This window comes from Lontra canadensis, unplaced genomic scaffold, assembly GCF_010015895.1.
Source record: "Lontra canadensis isolate GAN:19392208 unplaced genomic scaffold, GSC_riverotter_1.0 scaffold116, whole genome shotgun sequence".
Lineage (NCBI taxonomy): Eukaryota > Metazoa > Chordata > Mammalia > Carnivora > Mustelidae > Lontra > Lontra canadensis.
In genome coordinates this window covers 3,025,101-3,052,290 of record NW_022631110.1, presented here as the reverse complement: position 1 = coordinate 3,052,290, position 27,190 = coordinate 3,025,101, and the positions used below count along the sequence as shown (strand labels likewise).

The following is a 27,190-nucleotide window of genomic DNA, read 5'->3' as shown; positions in this document are numbered from 1 at the left end:
GAAGTACATTCATGCATGCACCTAGAGAAGAACAGAACTCCAGGGAATCCTAAGGGAGAGAGTTCCATTGAAAACATCTCTCTCTCTCTCTCTCTCTCTCTCTCTCTCAAACACACATACACACACGCACACACACGAATATTCATCCAACCTGACATCTGATTTGACCTTTCTAAACATTAATGTTGGACCCACAAACAAATGGTAGGTTCCAGGCCCACAGGGAAAAGAAAGCTTTTTAAAAGTCTGAAAAAACATCATTCAGGGGAAAAATAAGTTAGAAAGGGAATAAAGTGCACACTATAAATATGGAAGTGGAAAAAAAAAGCATTTTAAGAAATGACCTTCTGGCTTCTGGGTTGTACTGAGTGCTTTGATGTCATTAGCAAGATGATCCTATTGATTGTCTTTTATTCTTGTAGTAAACAAATGGAAATCTAAGCATTTTACCACTCACAATGCGGTGTTTCCTGTAGTTATAAATATATTTTCTGCTTACTTAGCCTGAGCAGCCATTTCGGAGAAGGGGTCTTGGGCTATGCGTGTCTGTAACCGTTGCGTGTCTGGCTTGAAAGGTCCGTTTTCCTTCTTTCTTTCGTTCTTCCTTCCTTCCTTTCTTTCTTTCTTTCTCTTTTTTTTCCTTAAAGATATTCATGAATTTATTAGAGAGAGAGCAAGGGGAGGGGCAGAGGGGGAAGGAGAGGGACAAACAGACTCCATGATGATCTGTGGAGCCCAGCGTGGGACTCGATCCCACGACCCTGAGATCATGACCTGAGCCGAAACCAAGAGTCGGATGCCCAACACACTGAGCCACCCCAGCACCCTGAAATGTCCAGTTTCTTATGACACTTCCACTCTGGTGGGTAGAGGGGAGGGCTAGAACTGAACCTCCATAGCCTACTCAACAGGTCACAGTGACAGATGACTCCTGCAGGGAGATTATCATCAGCAAGTGTTCAGAGATAGGCTGGAGACTCTGCCAAGGGTCTGCATTATGGTCTGCTGGTCCCTAGAAACATCTTGCTGAATCACTTTCTGAGAGAGTAGGGCCATCAACCTTGCAGGGTCTATGGAGTCGGCTTGGTGGGCTTCAAAAGGAGTGAGTTAGAGGAAAAAAGGAGGCAGACTGTGAATTAGAACTAGCCCAGGCCAGTGGCTAGTACCAATGGGTCCGAAATGGGTACTTTGTAGTACTTGTATCAGGAAAAGAAGAAAGCAAGAAGCGTGGGGGGAAATAATGAAAGGAAGGAATGGTAGAGAAAGGAAAGAAAGAATGAAGAGGAAGGAGAGGAAGAGAGGATAGGTACATAAATTAGCTTTTCCTGTGTAACAAAATGCCCCCAAATTTGGTGGCTCAATAGAGCCAGGTTTCAGGAGCAGCAAGACAGCGCAAACTTCCATGCTCAAGCACTTTTCAAGCTCTTGCTTGTATCACATTTGCTAATGTCCCATTGGGCATAGCAAGTGGCAAGGCCAGCCCATGTTCTTCAGGGGCTGAAGCAAAAGACTCCACCTTTTGATAGCCGGACCTGTGAAGTCACTTTGCAAATGGACAAGCATACTGAGATAGCAAGAATGCATGGCTAGTTTTATAACCTACCACCAAAGGGAAGGACTAGAAATTTCTTTCGTGGCCATGGTTGGCAGAGACACAACAGCATAGAGGTTGAATGTGAGGCTCTTGCACTGGATTGAAAATTGATATATTTTTTAAAGATTTTATTTATTTATTTGACAGACAGAAATCACAAGTAGGCAGAGAGAGAGATTGGAGGAAGCAGGCTCCCCGCTGAGCAGAGAGCCCGATGGAGGGCCCGATCCCAGGACCCTGAGACCACGACCTGAGCTGAAGGCAGAGGCCTAACCCACTGAGCCACCCAGGTGCCCCGAAAAAAGATATTAATGAATCACCAGGTTCCTATTTTCCACACTTTATATGTCAATTAGGGCTGGATAATAATGTATATTCTTACTCATTTCAAGTGGGAACAATGAAATCTTTATGGGCAAAAAGTTTCTTTGTCTTTTACTCCCTGAAATTGGACTAAGGAACAGTTAAGTGTTTAGTGCCTCTCATGTGGCAAATATTTTTGGAAACAGAAAGATTTTAATGCACTAGACTTTATTTCTAGCCCCAATGTAGTATCAAGTGTACAACAACTTAACAAAGGAGAAATTGATGTGATAGTTTTCTTAGTTGCTTGGTGGAATCCCTCCTACGGGCACAATTATTTTGTTTTTATCCTCATTTATGTATGTTTTTGTTGTATTTTATTTCATTACTGAAAATACAATATCAAAACTTAGTTTAAGTAGAGAAAAATGCCCAGCATTTGTCACTTGCCAGTGGGAAGAAAAGTGAAGAGAAAATATCAGGTATGACAACTGAGATTGATTTAAGGCTGTGATAGTTACCTAATTTCAGTTTTCATGGTGACATGTTTTCAAAGAAAGGGATTGCATTAAATGTGTAGATTGCTCTAGGTGCTGTAGACATTTTCACAATATTTGTTCTTGGAGTCCATGAGCATTGAATATTTTTCTATTTCTTTGGGTCTTCCTCAATTTCGTGAGTATTCTATAGTTCTCTGAGTATAGATTCTTTGCCTCTTTGGTTAGGTTTATTCCTTGGTATCTTATGGTTTTGGGTGCAATTGTAAATGGGATCGACTCCTTAATTTCTCTTTCTTCTGTCTTGTTGTTGGTGTAAAGAAATGCAACTGATTTCTGTGCATTGATTTTATATCCTGACACTACTGAATTCCTGTACAAGTTCTAGCAGTTTTGGAGGGGAGTCTTTTGGGTTTTCCACACAAAGTATCATATCATCTGCAGAGAGTGAGAGTTTGACTTCTTTGCTGATTTGGATGCCTTTTATTTCTTTTTGTTGTTTGATTGCTGAGGCTAGGACTTGTAGTACTATGTTGAATAGCAGTGGTGATAGTGGACATCCCTGCCGTGTTCCTGACCTTAGGGGAAAAGCTCTCAGTTTTTCCCCCTTTGAGAATGATACTCGCTGTGGTTTTTTCATAGATGGCTTTGATGATATTGAGGTATGTACCCTCTATCCCTACACTTTGAACAGTTTTGATCAAGAAAGAATGCTGTACTTTCGTCAAATGCTTTTTCAGCATCTATTGAGAGTATCATATGGTTCTTGTTCTTTCTTTTATTAATGTATTATATCACATTGATTGATTTGCAGGTGTCAAACCAACCTTGCAGTCCAGGAATAAATCCCACTTGGTCATGGTGAATAATCCTTTTTTTTTTTTAAGATTTTATTTATTTATATGACAGACAGAGATCACAAGTAGGTACAGAGGCAGACAGAGAGAGTGGGGGGAAAGCAGGCTCCCCACTGAGCAGAGAGCATGATGCGGGGCTCCATCCCAGGACCTTGAGATCATGACCCAAGCTGAAGGCAGAGGCTTAACCCACTGAGCCACCCAGGCGCCCCGAATAATCCTTTTAATGTACTGTTGGATTCTATTGGCTAGTATTTTGGTGAGAATTTTTGCATCTCTGTTCATAAAGGATATTGGTCTGTAATTCTCCTTTTTGGTGGGGTCTTTGTCTGGTTTTGGGATCAATGTAATGCTTGCCTCATAAAATGAGTTTGGAAATTTTCCTTCCATTTCTATTTTTTGGAACAGTTTCAGGAGAATAGGTATTAATTCTTCTTTAAATGTTTGGTAGAATTCCCCTGGGAAACCATCTGGCCCTGGGCTCTTGTTTGTTGGAACATTTTTTTTTTAGGATTTTATTTATTTATTTGACAGAGATCACAAGTAGGCAGAGAGGCAGGCAGAGAGAAGAGAAGGGAAGCAGGCTCCCTGCCGAGCAGAGAGCCCGATGTGGGGCTCGATCCCAGGACCCTGGAGTCATGACCTGAGCTGAAGGCAGAGGCTTTAACCCACTGAGCCACCCAGGTGCCCCTGTTGGAACTTTTTTTTTTTTTAATTTATTTGACAGATCACAAGTAGGCAGAGAGGCAGGCAGAGAGAGAGAGGAGGAGGAAGCAGGCTCCCTGCTGAGCAGAGAGCCCAATGCGGGACTCAATCCCAGGACCCCGGGATCATGACCTGAGCCGAAGGCAGAGGCTTTAACCACTGAGCCACCCAGGCGCCCCCTGTTGAAATATTTTTGATGACTGCTTCAGACTCCTTACTGGTTATGGGTCTGTTCAGGTTTTCTGTTTCTTCCTGGTTCAGTTTTGGTAGTTTATACATCTCTAGGAATGCATCCAGTTCTTCCAGATTGTCAAATTTGCTGGCGTATAGTTGCTCATAATATGTTCTTAATAATTGTTTGTATTTCTTTGGTGTTGGTTGTAATCTCTCCTCTTTCATTCATGATTTTATGAATTTTCATTCATGATTTTGCGTCCTTTCTCTTTTCTTTTTGAAAGTCTGGCCAGGGGTTTACCAATCTTATTAATTCTTTCAAAGAAACAGCTCCTAGTTTCATTGATTTATGCTACTTCTCTTTTGGTTTCTATTTCATTGATTTCTGCTCTGATCTTTATTATTTCTCTTCTTCTGCGGGGTTTAGGCTTTCTTTGCTGTTCTTTCTCCAGCTCCTTTAGGTATAGGGATAGGTTGTGTACTTGAGACCCTTCTTGTTTCTTGAGAAAAGCTTGTATTGCTATGTACTTTCCTCAGGACTGCTTTTGCTGTGTCCCACAGATTTTGAACAGTTGTGTTTTCATTATCATTTGTTTCCATGAATTTTTTCAGTTCTTCTTTAATTTCCTGGTTGACCCATTCATTCTTTAGTAGGATGCTCTTTAGCCTCCATGTACTTGGGTTCTTTCCAACTTTCCTCTTGTGATTGAGTTCTAGCTTCAGAGCATTGTGGTCTGAAAATATGCAGGGAATCATCCCAGTCTTTGGGCACTGGTTGAGACCTGATTTGTGACCCAGGATGTGGTCTATTCTGGAGAATGTTCCATGTGCACTAGAGAAGAATGTGTATTCTGTTGCTTTGGGATGGAATGTTCTGAATGTATCTGTGATATCCATCTGGTCCAGTATGTCATTTAAGGCCTTTATTTCCTTGTTGATCTTTTGCTTGGATGATCTGTCCATTTCAGTGAGGGGGTGTTAAAGTCCCCTACTATTATTGTATTATTGTCGATGTGTTTCTTTGATTTTGTTATTAATTGGTTTATATAGTTGGCTGCTCCCATGTTAGGGGCATAGATATTTAAAATGGTTAGATCTTCTTGTTGGACAGACCCTTTAAGTATGTTATAGTGTCCTTCCTCATCTCTTATTATAGTCTTTGGCTTAAAATCTAATTTATCTGATATAAGGATTGCCACCCCAGCTTTCTTTTGATGTCTATTAGCATGGTAAATTGTTTTCCACCCCCTCACCTTAAATCTGGAGGTGTCTTTGGGTCTAAAATGAGTTTCTTGTAGACAGCATATTGAAGGATTTTATTTTTTTATCCATTCTAAAACCTTGTGTCTTTTGATTGGGGCATTTAGCCCATTTACATTCAGGGTAACTATTGAAAAGATATGAATCTAGTGCCATTGTATTGCCTGTAAGGTGGCTGTTACTACATATTGTCTCTGTTCCTTTCTGGTCTACTACTTTTAGGCTTTCTCCTTGCTTAGAGGACCCCTTTTTCCTTGCTCAGAGGGTGCAATATTTCCTATCGGGCTGGTTTGGTGTTTGCAAATTCTTTTAATTTTTGTTTTTTTATCTCTCCTTCTATTTTCAGTGATAGCCTAGCTGGATATAGTATTCTTGGTTGCATATTTTTCTCATTTAGTGCTCTGAATATATCATGCTAGTTCTTTCTGGCCTGCCAGGTCTCTGTGGATAAGTCTGCTGCCAATCTAATATTTCTACCATTGTATGTTACAGACTTCTTGTCCTGAGCTGCTTTCAGGATTTTCTCTTTGTCACAAGGACTTGTAAGTTTTACTGTTAGATAATGGGGTATGGATCTACTTTTATTGATTTTTGGGGGGGGGGTTCTCTGTGCCTCCTGCATTTTGATGCTTGTTCCCTTTGCCATATTTGGGAAATTCTCTACTAGAATTTGCTCCAGTACCTTCTGCCCCTCTCTCTTTCTTCTACTGGGATCCCAATTGTTCTAAATATTGTTTTGTCTTATGGTATCACTTCTCTCTCGAGTTCTCCCCTCATGGCCCAGTAGTTGTTTGTCTCTCTTTTGCTCAGCTTCCATATTCTCTGTCATGTGGTCTTCTATATTAATTCTCTCTTCTGCTTCATTTGTCCTAGCAGTACAAGCCTCCATTTTTTAATTATATCTCATTAATAGCTTTTTTGATTTCAGCTTTGTTAGATTTTAGTTCTTTTATTTCTCCAGAAAGGGATTTTATTTCTCCAGAAAGGGTTTCTCTAATATCTTCCACGCCTTTTACAACCCTACTAGCTAGCACCTTGAGAATCATCATTCTGAACTCTAGTTCTGACATATTACCAATGTCCATATTGATTAGGTCCCTAGCCATTGGTACTGCCTCTTGTTCTTTTTTTGTGTGTGTGTGTTGAGTTTTTCTGCCTTGTCATTTTATCCAGATAAGAATATATGAAGGAGAGAATAAAATACTAAAAGGGTGGCAAAGACCCCAGAAAAATGTACGCTAACCAAATCAGAAGAGACCCAAAACCAGGGGAGAAAAAAGGAGGGGAAAAGAAATTAAAAAAAATTTGTATGTGTGTGTATATATATATATGTATATATATACACACATACATACATACATACATATACATATACATATACACACACATATAGGTGCATAGAACAGAGCCACCCACTTGATTTTGGGTGTATTCTGGTCTCTTAGAAGAAACTACCTCCCAAAATTTTAAAGAGAGAAAAACTTATATACATACAAAAACAAGGGTAAACATGATAAAGGGATGGAATATGACTGTAAAGATGAAAATTAAAAAGAAACTCTAAACAAGGAATTGATAAGTTGGTTGGAAAAAGAAAAAAAAAAGACGAGAATGTGCTCAGGCTGGAGAGTAGAACAAAGCCATGTGCCAGATTTAGGGTATATTTTGATCTATTAGAAGAAATTGTATCCCAAAATTTTTTAGGGGTAAAAAAAACTATATAAAAAACAAGGTTAAATACAATGAAGAGATAAAATATGACTATAACAGTAAAGGTTAAAAAAGTTTTTTTAGAAAGGTATTGTTAAGATAAACTAGTTAGAAAATGTTAAAAGAGGAAAGAGGGAAAGTTAAAAAATAGAATAAGAAAAAAATTAAATTAAAAAAAATTTTACTTTGCAAGAATAAAGGATCCTGGGGGGAAAGCCATGAATTCTATGCGTTGCTTTCCCCTAGCTCTGGAGTACCACTGTTTTCCTTGGTTGGTGTGGTTGGTCTTGGCTGGATGTTCTTGTTGATCTTCGGGGGTAGGATCTGTTGCCGTGATTCTCAAATGTCTTTGCCCGAGGTGGAATTGCGCCACGCCACCCTTGCCAGGGGCTAGACTGAGTAATCTGCTCGGGTTCGCTCTTAGGGAGCTTTTGTTCCCTGAACGCTTTCCCTATGGCTTTGGAGGATGGGAATGAAGATGGTGGCCTTCCAGTCTCCGGCCAGAGGAACCAAGAGCTTGGGGCCCCACTCTGCAGTGCGCTGTCAGAGAAAAACAGTCAATCCCTCCTGTCTCCCTGGTCTCCAGCCACACTCCGAGCTCACCTGGCCTGTGACCGAGCATTTCTGTCTCTGGCACACAGCCCCGTTTGGAGTCTCCAAGCCCAGCAATTTCTTGCCACACTGCTCCTCCCGGAGATGGAAGGTGCGTCTCCTCAGATCTGCCACTTGTGGGGTCCCTGCTCAAAGACCTGTGCCTTAGATCATGGTTTAAGGTAACCCCAAGCTGAGAGCTCACTTCTCGGCTCCATCTCTGTAGCTGGCTTCCCCACTCTGATACCTGGCAGCTCTGCCACACTCAGACACCCCCGATTCTTCTGTGACCCCGTGGGTACTGAGACCACACTGTCCCCACAAGGGTTCCACTCCTGCTTAGCCTCTGGAGTGATGTCCCTCAGCGGAGCTGACTTCTAAAAGTTCGGATTTTGTGCTCTGCTGCTCTACTGCTTGCCAGGATCCGGCCCCTTCCCCCACAGTCTATCTTCTGTGGTTTTGGATTCCCTTCTCTGCATATCCTACCTTCTGGAAAGTGGTCGATTTTCTGTTCCTAGAGTTGCTGCTCTTCTTCTCTTCTATCTCCTGTTGAGTTTGTAGGTGTTCAGAATGGTTTGATAACTAGCTGACCTCCTGGGACCTGATGTCATTTCAATGTACTACTCCTCTGCCATCTTGCTTTTTACCAAGTTGTGCCCTTTTTGAAACACCTTTACTCCACCATGTTTGGTGGAGGTCTGTGGGCATGTCCCTCAGCAGGTTGAGTCTGGTTATCGGGGAGTCATTCCAAGGTGGGTCTCTCATCATGTGGTCTTCAGTACTATTTCTCCAGCTCTGGACAGAAGTAACCATCCACATTCTAGGCCCTGGGATAGTTGGGCAAGTGTCAACCTAGGTAAGGGGAGAGAAGGAAAAGAGGGAAAACCATAGGATGAAGGAGAGAGAGAGTACGGGTATACATCAGAGATACTGTGGGTTTGGTTCCAGACCCCCACAACAAAGCAAGTCAAGTGAAGTTTTTGGTTTCCCAGCACATACGGACGTTATGTTTCTACTATAGTGTATTCTATTAAGTATACATTAGTGTTATGTCTTAAGAAACAATGTATATACCTAATTCCACAATACTTTATTGCAAAAAATGCTAACCATCATGTGAGCTTTAAGCAACTTGTAATCACTGATCACTATAAAAAATACAATAATAGAGAACAAGTTTGAAATATTATGGAAATTACCAAAATGGGACATAAAGACACAAAGTGAGCAGATGCAGCTGGGAAAATGATGCCGAGAGACCTGCTTGTTGCAGGGTTGCCACAACCCTTCCATGTGTTAAAAAAACAAAAAACAAGGGCGCCTGGGTGGCTCAGTGGGTTAAGCCGCTGCCTTCGGCTCAGGTCATGATCTCAGGGTCCTGGGATTGAGCCCCACATCGGGCTCTCTGCTCAGCGGGGAGCCTGCTTCCTCCTCTCTCTCTCTCTGCCTGCCTTTCTGCCTACTGGTGATCTCTGTCTGTCAAATAAATAAATAAAAAATCTAAAACAACAACAACAACAACAACAAAACAAAAAACAAAAAACAAAATCCACCAAAACAAAACCAAAAAACCACAAAAGACTCCCACCAAACCCCATTGTATCTCTGAAGCACAATAAAGAAAAGTGCAATAAAACAAGTTATGCCGGTAGAAGGGATGAGCAGAAGAGAACAGTGGGGGAGAGGGGAGGAGAGAAAAGAAAGCCCTAGCGCTGCAGAGAAAAGTGGCCCAGTGCTGGTGGTTGCAGGAGGCCCACCAGGTACTTTTCCTGGCCTGGTTTGTTCCATCTCAGCACGAGGCCTCACCGCAGGGACTACGAGGTCATCTTTTTAGATGTTTCAGAAAGCAATTCCAAAAGTGCTCTCATAGTCACTTCTACAGTAGAACAGTGATCAATACGAGGACATTCTTCCTCCTGATTATTTTACATCTGGGGTTACGGTTTAAGCCACCTTTTCGACATCCTCTCTGCCCGTGATAGATCTGGAGAACACCTTGCCGCCATTTTCTTTCTGTGAGGGCCCTGTGTACTTAGCAGCTGTTTTCATAATCCACCACAACCTCCATGTGGATGTGCAGTATGACTTTCCCCCAGCCTGGCCAGATTATATTTTTAATACGTTCCATTGCTTTTCTGCTCCATCTCTCCTGGTCCTTCCTGGCCATCCTCTCCGCTTCGCTCTTCATGCTTCACCCACATCCAATGGATTCCAAGTCCTGCCCACTCATGCCGGTTGTTGGCTCTGTGTCTTGGTTTAAGCTATTTTTTCTCTGGAATGCTCTTTCCCATTTCATCACATAAAGGGCATTGTGTATCCTTTGGGATGCAGCGTGACTGTTACCTCCTTGAGGAAATGCTCCTAGATCCATTTCCCTGCACTGGTTTACTGCCCTTCCTCAGAGCTCCTGCAGTGTCTGTGACAGAGCCCACAGCTGTTCATGTGGCACTTCCAGAAAACTTGACATTCTGGATTCAGGCTCTGTTGATTCTCTTGGCCACGGTGCAGGCTGCACAGCCATACGGATTGGCCCTGTTATGGGCATGTAGTAGGCGTTCAGTAAATATTCACTGAGTGAAGTATCTTTAGAATTTCCCAAAGCCAAATGGTGGCATCCAGAGTGGAACACATCAGTCTGTGTAGGTAACGATCTTACTAGGTTGGGTCTGACTAGCAATGGGGCCACCAGAAAGTTCTAGAATCACTCCTGTTTGTTCTTTGAGGGTAATACGTACTACTCTACAGTCAAGAACCTGCATATCCCTGACTTTCTCCTGTATATGCCCGCAAGCCTAACCTTCACCATCATCTCTATCCACACAATTTGCTTTTCCTACTAGCATGGAGAAGGTTCTCTTTGTTTCTTTCTGCCCTTGTTCCCAAATTATCAAAGCCTCTTTGTTCTCTGGTTGTTTCTTCCATGGTGGTGTGAACACCAGGAACTGTTGGCCACTCTGCCCCTCAGTCTGGGCCACTCGTTCGTTAATCATTAGGCTTCAGATGAAGTGCTGAGTCTTTTAGGACGCTGTATGTCATCAGCATTTTCTTTTTGTTTCATTTTTTTAATTGATCCTTGGACCAGCATCGTATTACCCCAGAGGGCAGGGGTACAACTGCCTGGGGCTGGCTGGCCATTACCTGTGTACTTGGCCTGTTTTGCTGATTATCCACAGGATGCTTGGGCCCTGTGGCCAGCACCGGGGCCTCTGAGGAGTGTCCAAGCACAAGAGTCCTGGTTCTTGGGGAGCAAGGCTTGAACTGCACACAGAGACCATTTACTTCCCACCCAAACCACCTGTACGGTCTGCTTGCCCTTTTTCCCCCCTCCGCTCGCTCTGGTGTTACCCTGGCTTTTAGCCAGCTTGATAAATAGAGGAAGTTGGATGCCTTTCCAGCCTCCCTGATGTCATGGTTTGGGGCAGTCTGCAACTGGGGGAGGTTTCAGTTAATCCTAGCAGTTGGTGAATTTGCTGTTCTCCTCTGAGCAATTTCTCTGTTCTGTGCCATGTCTTACAATAAGTCGATACAGTTCCTTTTACGACTTGCCCTTTCCTTTCAATGATGTAAGAAGCTCGAACATTGGAGTCACTAATGTTTTGTTCCCAGAGGCCGGCGCTCTTTGGGTCCTGATTCCTGTTTAATTTCTGTGGGAGATAAAGGATGGTGCGTGTGTGGTGACAGTGCCCAGGAGGGACCCCAGGGGCTGGAGCTCTTTCATTAAGTGTAGGCCTCTCTGTCCATCAGGCCTTGCACAGCATTGCTTTTGACATTCTTTTCCACAACTTGCTCAAGTGAGTTCCTGCTCCCCCGCTGGGAAGCTGGTTTCTTGGCTCTGTGACCGGAAGGCTTCGTGCTTTCTTTGGGGCCTTTCTAATTGGATTAGGGCAGGGCCAGGGGAGATGGCCTCCCGCTGAGCCAGGGAAGGCTTTACCTCCTAGTTAGTTTCCTTCTGACCTCAACTTGGGAGCTCCTTTTGGAGAACCTGGATCGCGTGGCCCACTTTCTGACTTCTGCTTTTCTTTGCTATAACAAATATATTTAATTACACAAGTAAATACACAGATATGTGTCTTGTGTTCTCTTGGGCTTCATATCCAACCCCCACAAACCTCCAATCACCGCCCCCCTCCTCGCTTTTTTGTGGAGACTTGTGGATTTCCTTCTAGGCTTTTTTGTGTGCATTCTTACTTGTCACTACATACACCGGCATGCATATGTATAGCTTTGCTTGTTTCTTAACAGATCTTACTATACTATTATTAAGAAACTTGATTTTTTCTTTTGGGTTACATGTATTCACAATCTCCATGTCAGTACATATAGATCAACTTCATTTTCTTAAGCATTGCGTAATGGTCCATAATATGGCTGGACCATCATTTATTTAACTATTCATTTACTGATGGAGACTTGGGCTTTTTCCCCAGTCATACAAAGCTGCAATTATAGCTTTTTTGGTGTGTATTTCTGTGGGGACAACTTCTGGAATAATTTCTGGATCAAAAGGTATGCACACCTAACATTTCAAAACCTAAACTATTCTCTCAAGGTTGAGGTTTCTGTACTTTTCTTTCTTTCTTTCTCTCTCTCTCTCTCTTTCTTTCTTCTTCTTCTTCTTCTTCTTCTTCTTCTTCTTCTTCTTCTTCTTCTTTTTTAAGATTTTATTTATTTATTTGACAGAGCAAGTGTGAGAGCACAAGCAGAGAGAGCGGAAGAGGGAGAGGGAGAAATAGACTCCCCACTGAGCAGGGAGCCTGATGTGGGTCTTGATCCCAGAACCCCGGAATCATGACCTGAGCTGAAGGCAGATGCTTAACCAACTGACCCCCCGGGTACCCCAAAACTGATGTTTCCACCAACAGTGTATGTGGGTGTTCATTTCCCCACATGCTCTACAGCTTTGGATATTACTAGCGTTTTACATTTCTTTATCCAGTGGGCAAAACAAATTTTATTGTGGTTTGACTTCTTTTTCTACCTGAAAGTACTCCAAAGGAGCAAAGAGAGCCTCGTGTTGTTTATTAATAAACTTGGTGACCAGGAACCATGAAGTGTGCTTCATTGTGGCTGTCAGGTTTTGAAAAAGTAATGTGTTTGAAGTGTGAAATTTCATCAAAAATCCCTAGGTAGAAAATCTTTGTTTGCACAAATATGAACTGAAATTATTTCCATACTCGTCACAATCAATTTGTATCTTTGATTATTTGGATGTTTTTCAGTTGTTAATCCTACATTCATTCCACATTGAGCTTTGGGCCATATGTTTGTAATTTGTTCATCCTAGGACAGGACAACTTAGTTGGCCTTCATTTTTGTCTTCTTTAAACATTGGTTAATGAAGTTTTTCTGACATATCAGCTTTATTAGGAACTTTTTAAAAGATTTTATGTTTAAGTACTTTCTACACCCAGTGTGGGGATTAAGCTTACAACCCCAAGATCAAGAGTCACATGCTCCAACCGAGCCACTCAGATGCCCCAAGAACTTTTTTTTTTTTTTTTGTAAAGAACATATCAGGGTGTCTAGGTGGCTCAGTGGGTTGAGCATCTGCCTTCCTCTCAGGTCATGGTCCCAGGGTCCTGGGATCGAGCCCTATGTCCCAGCTCCCTGCTCAGCAGGGAGTCAGCTCCTACCTCTGCCTCTGCCTCCCTCCTCATGTGCTGTCTCGTGCTCTCTCTGAATAAATAATCTTAAAAAAAACCAAAAGGACCTATCATAATCAATAGAAACTCATCATGACTTATTTCTTCTTTGAATTCGTATCTTAGATTCCTCCTTGAGAATTGACCTTCTGTGTATTGACTGAAGCCAGAAGTAGGTCATTTGGTTCCAAAATCCCCTATGGACTGTTTTCTTTTGCAAGTCTTGATTTGAAAATCGTTATGCCTGTATTTCACATTAGGGGATACCATTGTGTGACGGGACTGTCCTCTTCGAGTTAATAGCTATGCCAGTGTTTCGGTTTTGAAGTAAAGCACAGTGGAATATTCTCAAAGATCCAAGTCGGGTTGTCTCCTCCGGTGGGTGGGGTCTTCCTTTTCACCCGTACGTACCCGCCTTGCCCCTCACTCTTGTCATGCCGGTACCCCCACCATCTCCTTGCAACTCTGAGCCAAACTTAACACTCATTAGAGTTATTTATTTGTCCCCTCTGTGGAGAAAGAATTCTGCCTTTGGTTTTAGGGGCATAAGAGACATAAATGACCCGATTGTTGCTATCAAGGAGTTTAGGTTCTAGGGAAGTTAAGTCCCAAAACCATGTAGAAGTGTCTAACAAAGCATGGTCTCTCAAATGGTCTACCTCGTCCCCAGATCCGATCATTGCACTGTCCAGTGTCGCTGTCGTGCTATGAACGCGCCCTGAGACTGAGCAGTGGTACACGCTCCTAAAACACGAACACCGTCAGCCCCGACACCGGCTTCGGACTGGCCTTCCGGTTTAAAATGAGTTCCTGAGGAGCAGGGTTTGCTTCCAGCATTTCTTTTCTTATCTCTGCTTCCACGTTTAAGTCCTCGTATCTAGCTGGGGGGTCTGCAGGCCATAGTCAACAGGCTGACAGTAGCTAGAAACATTATGGTACCAAGAAGGGCCACTTTCCATTAATCTGATTTTCTTTTTCTCATTTTCAGATTTGTACAGAGTCCCTCCATCTTCTCTTTTGAATTTCCTGCTGCAGGTGAGTGAGGCTTTTTTTTTTTTTAACATGATAATGTAGCAATAACATGTTTGGTTGTCCCCCCACCCCCACAATGTCTCTTCCTTTCAGACCCCTATCCCCTGTATGTTTTGTTTCTTTTCGTGTTGAACTCCTCACAACTATTGGAGCCTTCTTTCTTCTTTAGACATTTTCTTTTCCTTGGCGATTCTATCGTGGACCCATTTCTTCTTGCTAATCCAATTGTTTAAGAAATTTCAGAAATGGTTACACATTTTGAAGTGCAGTAAAATCTGGGGAAGGAGAGTGATCGTTTCCAGAGAACACTTTGAGATTTGGTTTCACTCTTCTTCTTTCCTTCTTTCTCCCTTGACTGGCTTCCCTGTCTCCAACAGCTTTTCTCATGCTTTGAAATGGACTATTTAACACACACACACACACACACACACACACACACACACTCTCTCTCTCTCTCTCTCTTTTTTTTTTTTAACACATTTGGGTTCTTTTTTTTTTAAAGATTTTATTCATTTGAGAGAGAGAGAGAGAGCACAAGCAGGGGGAGTGGCAGACAGGGGAAGAGGGAGAAGCAGGCTCCCCGCGGAGCAGAGAGCCCGATGTGGGGCTCGATCCCAGGACCCTGGGACCATGACCGGAGCCAAAGGCAGACGCTGAATTGACTGAGCCACCCAGGGGCCCCTGAATGGTCTCTTTTTTACCTAAAGTGCTGTGCCTGTGCAGCTTCCAAAGTCTGCTCCTAACCAGATTTCTGCTCCCAACTCTTCTACACAGAAATTTTTAAACCACTACTAACTTACACTTCTCTTTCCTTTGAGACTCATAAATATTGGCTATTTCTGAACTTCACTGGTATAAACAATAGAAATCTTGCAACCAATGCAAGTACTTATTGCAATTACTACAAATTATAAGAATCCTATCATAATTTAAATGACAAATAACAACATAGTTATTAAGTTAAATGTCGACACATTATTATTATAGGTAAGGTTAAAATATCAGAGCAGTGTCATGCAGCTAGTAAATGGCCAAGCTGGGACTTGAAGCAAGAGTTGACATGGTGCGGGCGTCTGGGTGGCTCAGTGGGTTAAGCCGCTGCCTTCAGCTCAGGTCATGATCCCAGGGTCCTGGGATCGAGCCCCGCATTGGGCTCTCTGCTCAGCGGGGAGCCTGCTTCCCTCTCTCTCTCTCTCTGCCTGCCTCTCTGCCCACTTGTGATCTCTGTCTGTCAAATAAATAAATAAAATCTTTAAAAAAAAAAAGTTGACATGATGCAATGACAAAAGCAAGGAAGGGCACAGAATATTGGTGGGCAGTTTGCTTTTCTTTATACCTCACTTTTAATCAAATATGATCATCTAATTTCACAAACCATGTACTTCTTCTGCCCCATCCCTGTCCCCATCCCCCAGTGTAGATCACCACCTTGAGGATGCTTTTAAGGAGTTTCCTATTTTTCTCCTCTACATATTGATGGAATTATCCTGCAGCAAGAGATTCCAGACCAAATCAATTAAAAAAAATCTTTTTTGAGTGCCTGCTGTGGGTGGAGTTGCATGCTGCTGGGCTTGGGGTGAGGCAGAGACCAAGTCCATAGAGGCGAGGATACTGTGTTCCTTTGCCTTGATTTTGTTTTTAGGCTGAGTTGAGTCTCGTGGACCATGAAGTTCAAAAGCTAAAAAAAAGTCACTATTTATTTGGCTACACCAATGACCAATGAATCTAAGGACATAGTGGCTGTAAGTTCTCGAGGGCAGGAAAGATACCTGTCTTATTCATTGTATCCTAAGTCCCAAGCATAGTACCTTGCATGTAACAGAACCTCAACACAGTTTTGTCAACTAGGTGAATGAATGTGGGAACTAATTCTCAAATCTGTTTACATTTAGCATCAGAGTATACTGTAAACTTGTCTTATAATTCTGCTTAGAACACCTAACACTTGCTGACTATACTAAGACCTTCATTATAGTACTTCCTTTCATTTCTGCAGAACCCTATGAGGTAGATGCTGTCATGACCTCCAATTTTTAGATGATCCAGAGAGCGTAAGGGACAGATGAAGGTTACACTGTAAGTGGTAGAGCCTGGGTTCGAAGGCAGGCAGATGGCTCTACCAGGCATGTTCTTATCCAACATATTTACCATGCACTGGGAAAGGAGCCTGAAGAATGAGGGGAGAGATGAAGCGGGCTTCCACTTGGCCTTGAGTATTCACACGCTGGGGAATTAAGAGGCTGGTCAATTGCAGGTAGGACAGGAGAGGAGTTTGGACATGAGTGATGGAGTTGGAAAATATCAGACCTTCCACAGAGTTTTGTGAGTATTTGTTTACTTTAAGTGCATGATTTATTTCTAATCTTGCACATCTGATATTGATTCTCTTGTTTTATTGAATAAAGCTTTCCCCACCCCTGCATTAGAAAGCACTTAATGCTTATTAAGAAAATGATTTTGCCCTGCAAAGACCAAACAAATCAGGTCCTTCCATTTGCTTCCAGAGACATGAAAGCTTCATATTACCATCATGCTGGATGGTTCCCCGTTGACCTGACCTTGTGCTATGACAAATGATACACAAAGCTGCCATTTTGGAGTTCATATGCAGCACTTACCACTTAACCCAGTTTGTCTTGTTGTTAGGACATGGGCTTTTTGGGGCATATGAGATGTCATTCTCTTACTACAGCACTGCTGGCTTTAGTTCTTGCTGACTTCATCTTCAAAAAATTTTGTTGCTGAGGTTCAGAATGGTTCCTTTTGTCCTATATTTATTCATATTACCCCCGTTTACAAGATTTGAAATTGCTGCTAGACATTTCTGTGGGCAGTCCAGAGACTTCTGTAAATAGTTTCATTTGATTTATAAAATGGGTAAAATGTGAGGATTTTACTTGTTAGGTTTTGGCACCATGGTTATCCTAGCTGGTAAAAATGAGTTAGGTTGTGCTCTCTTTCTCTATTCTTGGAGTTTTTGTGAGACTGGAATTCCTGTTTTTTAAATATTTGATGGAATCACCAGTGAAAACATCTGGGACTGCACTTTCCTTTGTCTTTGGGAAAATTTTTGAGACTTTTAATGATTATACATCTATTCCTGTTCAGGATTTCTTCTTGATTCCTTTTTGGTTAAGTTTTGTGTTTTGCATAGGGATTTGCCCATTTCTATCTAGATTTTCAAAATTATTGAATAAAATTATCCCTAAGATCCTTTTATCTTGTATGCTTATAGCATTTTCATTTATGTTGCTTTTTAAATTCTTTCCATTGGTTAATTGCTGGGATTCTCTCTCTTTTCCTCCCCCTTCCCCTCCTCCTCCCCTCCTCTTAGTTTTGCCAGAATTGTCTCTCCAAAGAACACCCTTGACTATGTTAATAACTTTTATTTTATGTCTTTTTCCTATATCCTTATTTTATGTTTTTGTCTTTATTATTTCCTTTTTATTTTTGTAAAGATTTTACTTATCTTGAGAGAGAGAATGAGTAGGGGTGGGGTTGGGTGAGTAGGGGCGGGTTGGGTGAGTAGGGGTGGGGTTGGGTGAGTAGGGGCAGGTTGGGTGAGTAGGGGCGGGTTGGGTGAGTAGGGGTGGGGTTGGCTGAGTAGGGGTGGGTTGGGTGAGTAGGGGCAGAGACAGAGGGAGAGAATCTCAAGCACACTCCCTACTGAGTGTGGAGCCCGATACGGGGCTCCATCCATCGTATGACCCTGAGATAATGACCGGAGCTAAAATCAAGAGTCCATTGCTTACCCAGGCACTCCTAAAAGATTTTATTTTTAAAGTAATCTCTACACCCAATGTGGGGCTCAAACCCACAACTCCAAGATCAAGAGTTATATGCTCTATTGACTGAACCAGCCAGGCACTCCTCTAATGTGTGCATTTAAAACGTAAATTTCACTCTAAAGATCTTTAGTTCTATCCTACATGCTTTGCAATACAGTCTTTATTATTGATCAAGTCAAACATGTTTTAATATATGTTATGACTTCTTCTAAATGTAAATTGTTAAATAACAATTTACCTTTTTATTATGGTTAAATTATCTTGTGGTCAGAGAACATGCTCCTTTTCCCTTCTCTAATTCTGTAAAATATTTTTGAGACTTGTTGCATGACTTGGTTTGAATAAGCACTCCCAAGTGGAATGGAGGGATTATGCCTGATCTCTAGGTTGGGTTGGTTAAATGTGTCATTCAAATATTCTGTATCCTTAGTGACTTTCTTATTTGAATTTTACCAGTTGACGATAGAGATATTAATTTGTCATCTTCCTGTTGAACTTAACCTTTTATGAATGAACCATTTTATTTACAGGTAATGCTTTTTGCTTTAAAGTATAATTTGTCTGATATTAGTATAAACATATTTTCTTTTGATTAGTATTGACATTGCATATCTTTCCCATCCTTTTTTAAAAGTTTTTTTAAATTAATTATTTTAATTAACATGTAATGTATTATTTACCCCAGGGGTACAGGTCTGTGAATCATCAGGCTTACACATTTCATAGCACTCACCACAGCACATACCCTCCCCAATGTCCATCACCCAGCCACTCTCTCTATACCCCCCTCCCCACAGCAACCCTCAGTTTGTTTTGTGAGATTAAGAGTCTCTTATGGTTTGTCTCCCTCTTGATCCCATCTTGTTTCATTTTTTCCCTCTTTACCCCCCAAACCCCCCACCCTGCCTCTCAAATTCCTCATATCAGGTAGATCATATGATAATTGTCTTTCTCTGATTGACTTATTTCGTTCTGCTTAATACCCTCTAGTTCTTTCCATGTTGTTGCAAATGGCATGATATCATTTCTTTTGATGGCTGCATAGTATTCCATTGTATATATGTACCCCATCTTCTTTATTCATTCGTCTGTTGATGGACATCTAGGTTCTTTCCATAGTTTGGCTATTGTGGAGATTGCTGCTATAAACATTTGGGTGCATGTGCCCCTTTGGATCACTACATTTGTATCTTTAGGGTAAATACCCAGTCGTGCGATTGCTGTGTCATAGGGTACCTCTATTTTCTACTTTTTTTTTTTTAAAGATTTTATTTATTTATTTGACAGAGATCACAAGTAGGCAGAGAGGTAGACAGAGAGAGAGGAGGAAGCAGGTTCCCCACTGAGCAGAGAGCCCGATGCGGGGCTTGATCCCAGGACCCTGGGATCATGACCTGAGCTGAAGGCAGAGGCTTAACCCACTGAGCCACCCAGGTGCCCCTATTTTCAACTTTTTGAGGAACCAAGATCAAAAACTTTTGCACAACAAAGGAAACAGTCAACAAAACCAAAAGAAAACTGACAGAATGGGAGAAGATATTTGCAAATAACATATCAGATAAAGGGCTAGTATCCAAAATCTATTAAAGAACTTACCAAACTCAACACCCAAAGAACAAATAATCCAATCAAGAAATGGGCAGAAGACATGAACAGACATTTCGGCAAAGAAGACATCCAGATGGCCAACAGACACATGAAAAAGTGCTGAACATCACTTGGCATCAGGGAAATACAAATCAAAACCACAGTGAGATACCACCTCACACCAGTCAGAATGGCTAAAATTAACAAGTCAGGAAATGACAGATGTTGGTGAGGACACGGAGAAAGGGGAACCCTCCTACACTGTTTGTGGGAATGCAAGCTGGTGCAGCCACTCTTTCCCATCCTTTTACTTTCAAATTTATTGTATCATTATGTTCTAGGTGTGTCTTTATAAATAGCATATTTGGATTTTGCTTTTTTTTCTTTTTTCAGTCTGATGATCGTTGCCTTTTCATTGAATCATTTAGTCCATTTATATTTAATGAATCATTTATTCATGTGTGTTTACATTTACTACCTTCTATTCTTCCTAATCATTTTTGTTTCTTTTTCTCCCTTTTGGAGCCTCCTTTCAAATTGACTGAATATTCTAAACACCCCCCCCCCACTTATTAGGAAGTTACATACCCCACTTCTATTTTTTAGTAGCTGCTATAAAAATCACAATGTCTACCCAACTTTTCAATGTCTATAGATAATTCATACCTTTAGACTCCTCTAATACAAGGACTTTGGAAGACTTTAATTTCTTAATTTCGTTTCCTAATTGAGATATATATATATATATATCTCCTATATTATATAATGTATATGTAAATAATATAGTTGTCATTTTTGTTTTGTCTCACTTATCCCTGCAAGATATTATTATTAATGTTTTATGTAATCAACATTCATTTGTTATGCTAAGTAAAATAATTCAATCAGAGCAAGACAATTATATGATCTCACTCATGTGGAATTTAAGAAACAAAACAGGATCGTAAGGGGAAGAGAGGAAAAAATAAAACAAGATGAAATCAGAGAGGGAGAGAAACCATGAGAGACTCTTAATAGGAAACAAACTGAGGGTTGCTAGAGGGGAGGGACCCAGGTGGGTCTTCGGGATGGGGTAACTGGGTGATGGGTATTAAGGATGGCACGTGATGTAATGAGCACTGGGTGTTATATGCAACTGATGAGTAACTGAACTCTATATCTGAAACTAATGATATACTATATATTAATTGAATTTAAATAAAATGAGATAATTAGAAAAAAACATTAGTTTGAATTTACCAATATAGAGTGCCACCCTTAGCTCTGGCAGTTGGGGCCTTTGGCCTGTGTCTCATGCTTTAGAGGTCCTCTCTCTGGCCTTTCTCTAGTCATACCCTTCTCTAAGGGTGAGAAGTTTATGACACAAAGAACTGATGCCCGCCTGGAACCTGCCTCACTCTGCCCCCAACCCTTACTCCTAGATCTTGCTATGGGACCCTGGGACCCTGTAATTCCCTACTCAGGCATTGTGTGCCTATTTCCAGGACCTGAGCAGGCCTCTTCCCCACAGGCAAGTCATGCTGCAGGTGTCCTCACCTTTAGACCTAAACGATGACCAAGGGGTAGCTGCTTGCAGGAAGAGAGGGTGGTTTGGATGTACAGGCTGGGCTGTCCACATACTTGTGCACAAAACCTCTTGTATTTTGAGATGGAGTCTTAGTGGAAGAATAAGGGCAAATTGTTCCTCCTTTTATTTATTTATTTTTTATTTAAAACATTTTTGGGTACCCGTGGGCCTCCTTTTAAACTCTTAACCTGTATATCACAAATGTTAAGGATAGGGCTGATCACAGGCGAACCACTTTCTTTGTTCTTCATTCCTTGTTGCATCTCAGAGCTTACATCTTTTGCCTGAGTACATCTTTCAGGATTTGCTTAGGGAGGATTTGCAGTTAGTGAACAATATCACAGTTTTTGTAGGTCTTCTGGCTTCCACTGTTGATTCTGAGAAGATAGCTGTCAGTCTATCATGTGCTCCTTTGAAGGTTAACTGTCTTGTTCTCTCTGGTTACTTGTAAGGTTTTCTCTTCGTCTTTGGTTTTCTTCAGTTTCACTATTTTGTGTCTAGGTGTAGATTTCCTCTTATTTATTGTAGAGAGTCTTTAGGTTTCTTAAATCTGTGGATAGATGGTTTTCACCAGTTTGGGGTCGTTGAGTCATTCCATTTAAAACCTGACTCTTTCTTCCTTTTTGAATTTAAAAAAAAATTTTTTTTTAAATTTATTTGTCAAAGAGGGAGAGAGAGAGAGGGAGAGCAGAAGCAGGAGGAACAGCAGGCAGAGGGAGAAGCAGGCTCCTTGCTGAGCAGGGAGCCCAGTGCAGGGCTCGATTCCAGGACCCCGGAATTATGACCTGAGCCAAAGGCAGACGCTTAACTGACTGAGCCACCCGGGCATCCCTCCTTTTTTAATTTTTTTAAAAAGATTTATTTACTTATTTATTTGACAGACAAAGATTACAAGTAGGCAGAGAGGCAGGCAGAGAGAGAGGAAGGGAAGCAGGCTCCCCGCTGAGCAGAGAGCCCAATGTGGGGCTCGATCCCAGGACCCTGGGGTCATGACCTGAGCTGAAGGCAGAGGCTTTAGCCCACTGAGCCACCCAGGCACCCCCTCCTTTTTGAATTTTAAGTGTATGTTAGACCTTGTATTTTTTTTCTCCATGTCTCTGAACTTTTCTTTTGTATTTCATATTTGGAGCTTAGGTTTACTTCAATTAGGCCCATTACCTCAGGCATAAGTGGTTCCTTTGTTTATATTACCTCCCTGAGTTCCTGCTTTCACTTTACCTTTGGCCTGGTGATTCTTTTCTATCTTGTCAGCTCTTTGATATATGTAAGAAAATCCTCTTAATATTTCACTTGTAATTTTTGATTGTCTTCAGCAGAAGGTTTGGTCTGAATAACTGAACCCAACATATTCTTGGAACACTGAAGAAATTTTTTTTTCTGAGGTGTTTGCTTTATCAGGGTCTTTTAGTAGAGTTCAAGTAAAATTTAATTATGCAAAAAATTTAATTATGCTTTTACTAACAGTTTCTCGATTCCTTTTTTAGAATAGTTAAACACATAACCAGAGATTCCAGGGGGGAAATAAAAGCAACCTTGGGATTCTCTGACTTCTTTGACAGTTGAATGTTCTAAGTCAATTGTTTTATTTGCACTGAGAACCTCTTCAGTACCTCCTTTTTAAATTTCCCCTTGTGCAAGTCTGGTTAACCAACACTTAGACTCAATGTAAATGTCTCAAAATCATAAAGTTTTCAATGAGACCTAGGGAACAATTACCACAACTCTTGTTACTTTGGTCAAAAATATTGATCATTGCATATATCCCAGCTGCCCTGGTAAAATCAAATTATGCCAGTTAATCAGAGGTAATAGAGAATAACCTTTACCCAGACCTGCCCTGAAGTGATACCACGCTATTACCCCCCCCTTTTAAATTATTCTTTAATTATTCTATATTTAGATAATGATAAATTTATTGTGTATTGCCATTCAGGTTTGCACTGATGACCTATGTGTCTTCAAAAATATGATAAGTGATAGTATATCTAAAGAAATTGAAGAGATCTAGAACAACTTCTTGGAGGGTTACAAGCAAGGCCATGGACTACAGTCGTGTTGCTTGTGTACCATACAACCCCAGAGGTTGCCAGGTACATCAGAGTTCGCAACCATAAAAGGGGGCCCAGAGCCATGATGAACCTTGGGAAAATCCTCTGTGAGAGGTTGTGTAGCATCAAGGGCTAGGCTTTACTGTTCAAATGCTTGCAGATGGTTTTCTTTGTAATTGATGTGATCTTACCAACCATCCTCAGCACTTTGGAAATTTGCTAAGAATCAGTGGCTGTTTAAGTCCTCTTTCTTGATAACCTGGTGAGCATTGAGCTAACCCAAGTTACCCTGGAAGGTGAGGAAAATTTCCAGCTCAGAAAGGTAGAAAGGACTTTCATGGATAATGAATAAGGCTTTCAACAAAATCCACTGCTCTCCCTCTTTGATCAGTGATGGTAGGACTTTAAGGCTTAGCAGGATGTCCTCTAGCTTATACAGAAGCAGTGGGAGCTGTGTTATTTTAAATACCATAAAACTTCTCCTATTAGGAAATATATATTCAGTCTTTTTTTTTTTTAAAGATTTTATTTATTTATTTGAGAGAAACAGTGAGAGAGCATGAGAGGGGAGAAGGTCAGAGGGAGAAGCAGACTCCCCATGGAACTGGGAGCCCGATGCGGACTCGATCCCGGGACTCCGTGATCATGATCTGAGCCCAAGGCAGTCGTCCAACCAACTGAGCCACCCAGGCACCCCTCAGTCTTAAGGAAAGACACATCAGGCTTGATAACCTAAAGGTCAGTGGCACCTGGTTTGTAGTAAGTCCTTCTTGATCCATACTCTCTTTCCAAGATGACTGCTTGCATCGCCCTTCATTCTGGCCTTTCCTCCTCTCATTTGGGAGTTGAGTACAAGCTCTCTTCAGTGAAAAGGCATGGTTTATTTTGATCAGAGGCCCAAGTTACAGCACATAATAACCAGTCACTATATACCGTGACTAATTTAACTTTGACCATATCTTATATACTACTCAGGAAGTCTTGCCCTAGGAGTTAGCAAAGCTTAAGAATGAGTTTGCAGAAATTTTGATATTATTTTTTAGCATTTTGAATTTGTTGATTTATTTCACCTGATGGACTTAGAAGTTTCCTCCTAAGGAGACACATTCTCAGGAGGCCAGCACTGTGGCCTGGTAGAAAGAGAAGAAGTCCCACCAAACAGCCAAATGACCTTGACCCATCTCTTGGAGCATGTTGGACCTCTTTCTTCGTGTGTAGAATGAGGGTTTGAAGAATGAGGGTTTGAAGCTAGGTGAATTCTGAGTTCCTTTTCAAAGCTAAACTGCTCTGATACTCTTTCCAGATCTAAAATTAGGTACTTGTACAGTCAATCTTCTAAATCAGTTCTGCAAATTCCAGGTAGAGTTGAGTCAACGCGTTTGTATAGGAGAGAGGTTTATTTTGTTTGTTTGGTTGGTTGGTTTTTGTTTGTAGAGGTCTGGTTCACTAGATATAGATTTAACAAAAAAATAACAGTGCTTTTGGAGGGGGAACTGAGTTCAGAAATAAAAAAATAGATTGAGTTTTAAACTTTTAAATGAAACTTCTTGTGGCATACACTCACTTGTATAATAAGATGAGTTTCAGAAACCAAACACACCTGTGGAACCAGCACACAGAATGTTACCTGTACCTCAGAAACCCCTTCATGCCCCCTTCTAATTATTATTATTATTATTATTATTATTAAAGATTTTATTTGATCCCAGGACCCTGAGATCACGACCCGAGCCGAAGGCAGGGGCCTAACCCACTGAGCCACCCAGGCACCCCCCTTCTAATTATTACACCTGCACCCCCTTCCAAGGATAACCACTTTCCCTACTCCTCGCTCCATCGATTGATTTTGTCTGCTTTTATACCTCGTATGAATGGAATTCTGTGCACTATGCTTTCTTTCATGTCTGGCTGCTTTCTCTGACTTTATGTCTCAGAGATTCATCAATATTGTGGTAAGTAGCTGTAGCAGATGCTTATATTTTCCTCCAGAGACATTGTTACATCTTTGCATTCTGGTTTGAGTGACTCATTTGGGAGGGTCGATAATCCGCCATTATGAACAGAGAATAAAAGTGCTGAAGAGGAGAGCCAAACCAGAGGCATGTGATAACTTATTAACGTACTGTATTATTAATATATAATACAGTTTATTGATTGAGAAAAAAGAAGCCCTCTTTGGAAGGAGAAGGACTTACCTCCTGCCTAAGACATTATCACGCCACGTCCAAGGAAAGAATTCCCAGGTGATGGTGCTGGTGATGGTTGTTAAGTTATAGGATCCTTAAAGATTGCCAGTTTTTCCTTGAGGCTGAGAAATTGTGTTTTATCCCCATCTTCCTGTGCCCTTGTCCCCATAGTCCCTGCTCTGTTCTACCCTGCACGTGCTGGGTGCAAAAGACTGTCTGTCTACCGAAGGAAGGAAGAGTACAGCTAGCGTTCACAGTGGCTTCACAGGGCTCTCTCACCACAGCCACACCCTCTGGTTGGTGCTGTTGTCACGGTTTGCTAGATGCGGAATCCTGGCCATTGGAAAGAACTTGTCCCAAGTCACTCAGACATTGCACGGCAGAGCCAGAACCTGGCAGCGCCTGCTCGCTAGTCTTTGCCACTGGGCATGCGCACTTGATCGTTCTGAGGCTGGCAGAAGCCACAGTGATGGCTGGGTTCGTGGGTGCTCTGTGGTCAGGAGTTCTGCCAGCTGAAAACATACAGTCTGGTCTGCCTTGGCCGCTCGCCCTGGGGCTGTGCAGGGGGAGCCTGCTTCGTGGGATCTCCCTTCCCCATGCTTGTGCCTGCGCCCGTGGGCTGATTGTGATTTCCTGGCTGGCTTGTCCTCCCTTGGCATCCCGTGCCAGCCACTGCTGCTGGTGCTGACTGGCTGTCATGGGGTTCTGTTGGCCAGTTCCTCCACCATGAGAGGAACAGACACAGCTTCAGGATTTGCCATTCTCTCTGGGTGCCGGGCTCCCTCCTCATTTTTTTTTATTGCCTCTCAAGAAATATTTGTTGAATGAATGAATCCATGAATGGCGAATGGGGCTTTGAAATTCAGTTTTGATGCGAACTTTGCTTTTTAAAAAATGTTGACTCTGTTGTCCTGACCACTCAAGATCAAGCAATGATAATGGATTTGTGTGTGATAAAGAGGAAATTCTTCTGCAGAATAAGACAGAAACAGGAGTAGAATGATTTATGGGATTCTCTGACGCCTTCTGGTTCTTAGTATAGTTTTGAACCAGGCTTTATATAGTGGTAATAATTATATGTGCAGCGTTCACATTTTTCATTTCTTCTCTTGATATTTTGCATGTATTGATGTTTTCCGTAAATTCACAGGGACCACCTTGCTTATCTTTTTATTTATTTTTATTTATTTATTTATTTAAAAATTATTTATTTATTTATTTAAAAATTTATTTATTTATTTATTTGACAGCGAGAGAGAGAGAGAGAGAGAGAGAGAGAGAGAGATCACAAGTAGGCAGAGACAGGTAGAGTGGCGGGGGGGAGCCGGCTCCCCGCCGAGCAGAAAGCCCGATGCGGGGCTCGATCCCAGGACCCTGAGATCATGACCCGGGCCGAAGTCAGAGGCCCAAACCACTGAGCCACCTAGGCACCCCCTTGCTTATCTTTTTAAAAAAATTTAATTTTAAGTGAAGTATAGTTGACATACAGTATTACATTAGTTTCAGGCATACAACAAAGCAATTTGACAATTCTGTATGTTACGAAATGCTCACCACGATAAGCATAGCTGCCATCAGATGTCATATGAATTTAATGCAATATTACTGACTGTATTTTTGATGCTGTACTTTTCATCCCTGTGACTTAC

At 41.7% G+C, this 27,190-nt stretch overlaps 1 protein-coding gene across 6 annotated transcripts in view; it reads left to right on the top strand.

Annotated features, from left to right (window-relative positions):
• The window catches only part of ADGRG2 (adhesion G protein-coupled receptor G2), a 132,291-nt gene that overhangs the window by 34,682 nt on the left and 70,419 nt on the right, over positions 1–27,190 (top strand). For 4 of the 6 annotated variants that reach the window (XM_032840808.1, XM_032840806.1, XM_032840807.1 and 1 more), the window contains exon 1: positions 14,314–14,368. The gene's annotated coding sequence lies outside the window, so the exon portion shown is untranslated. Of the gene's footprint in view, positions 1–11,176; positions 11,211–14,313; positions 14,369–27,190 lie in introns of those variants that run through there. The other 2 variants (XM_032840805.1, XM_032840803.1) reach the window with 2 other exon arrangements.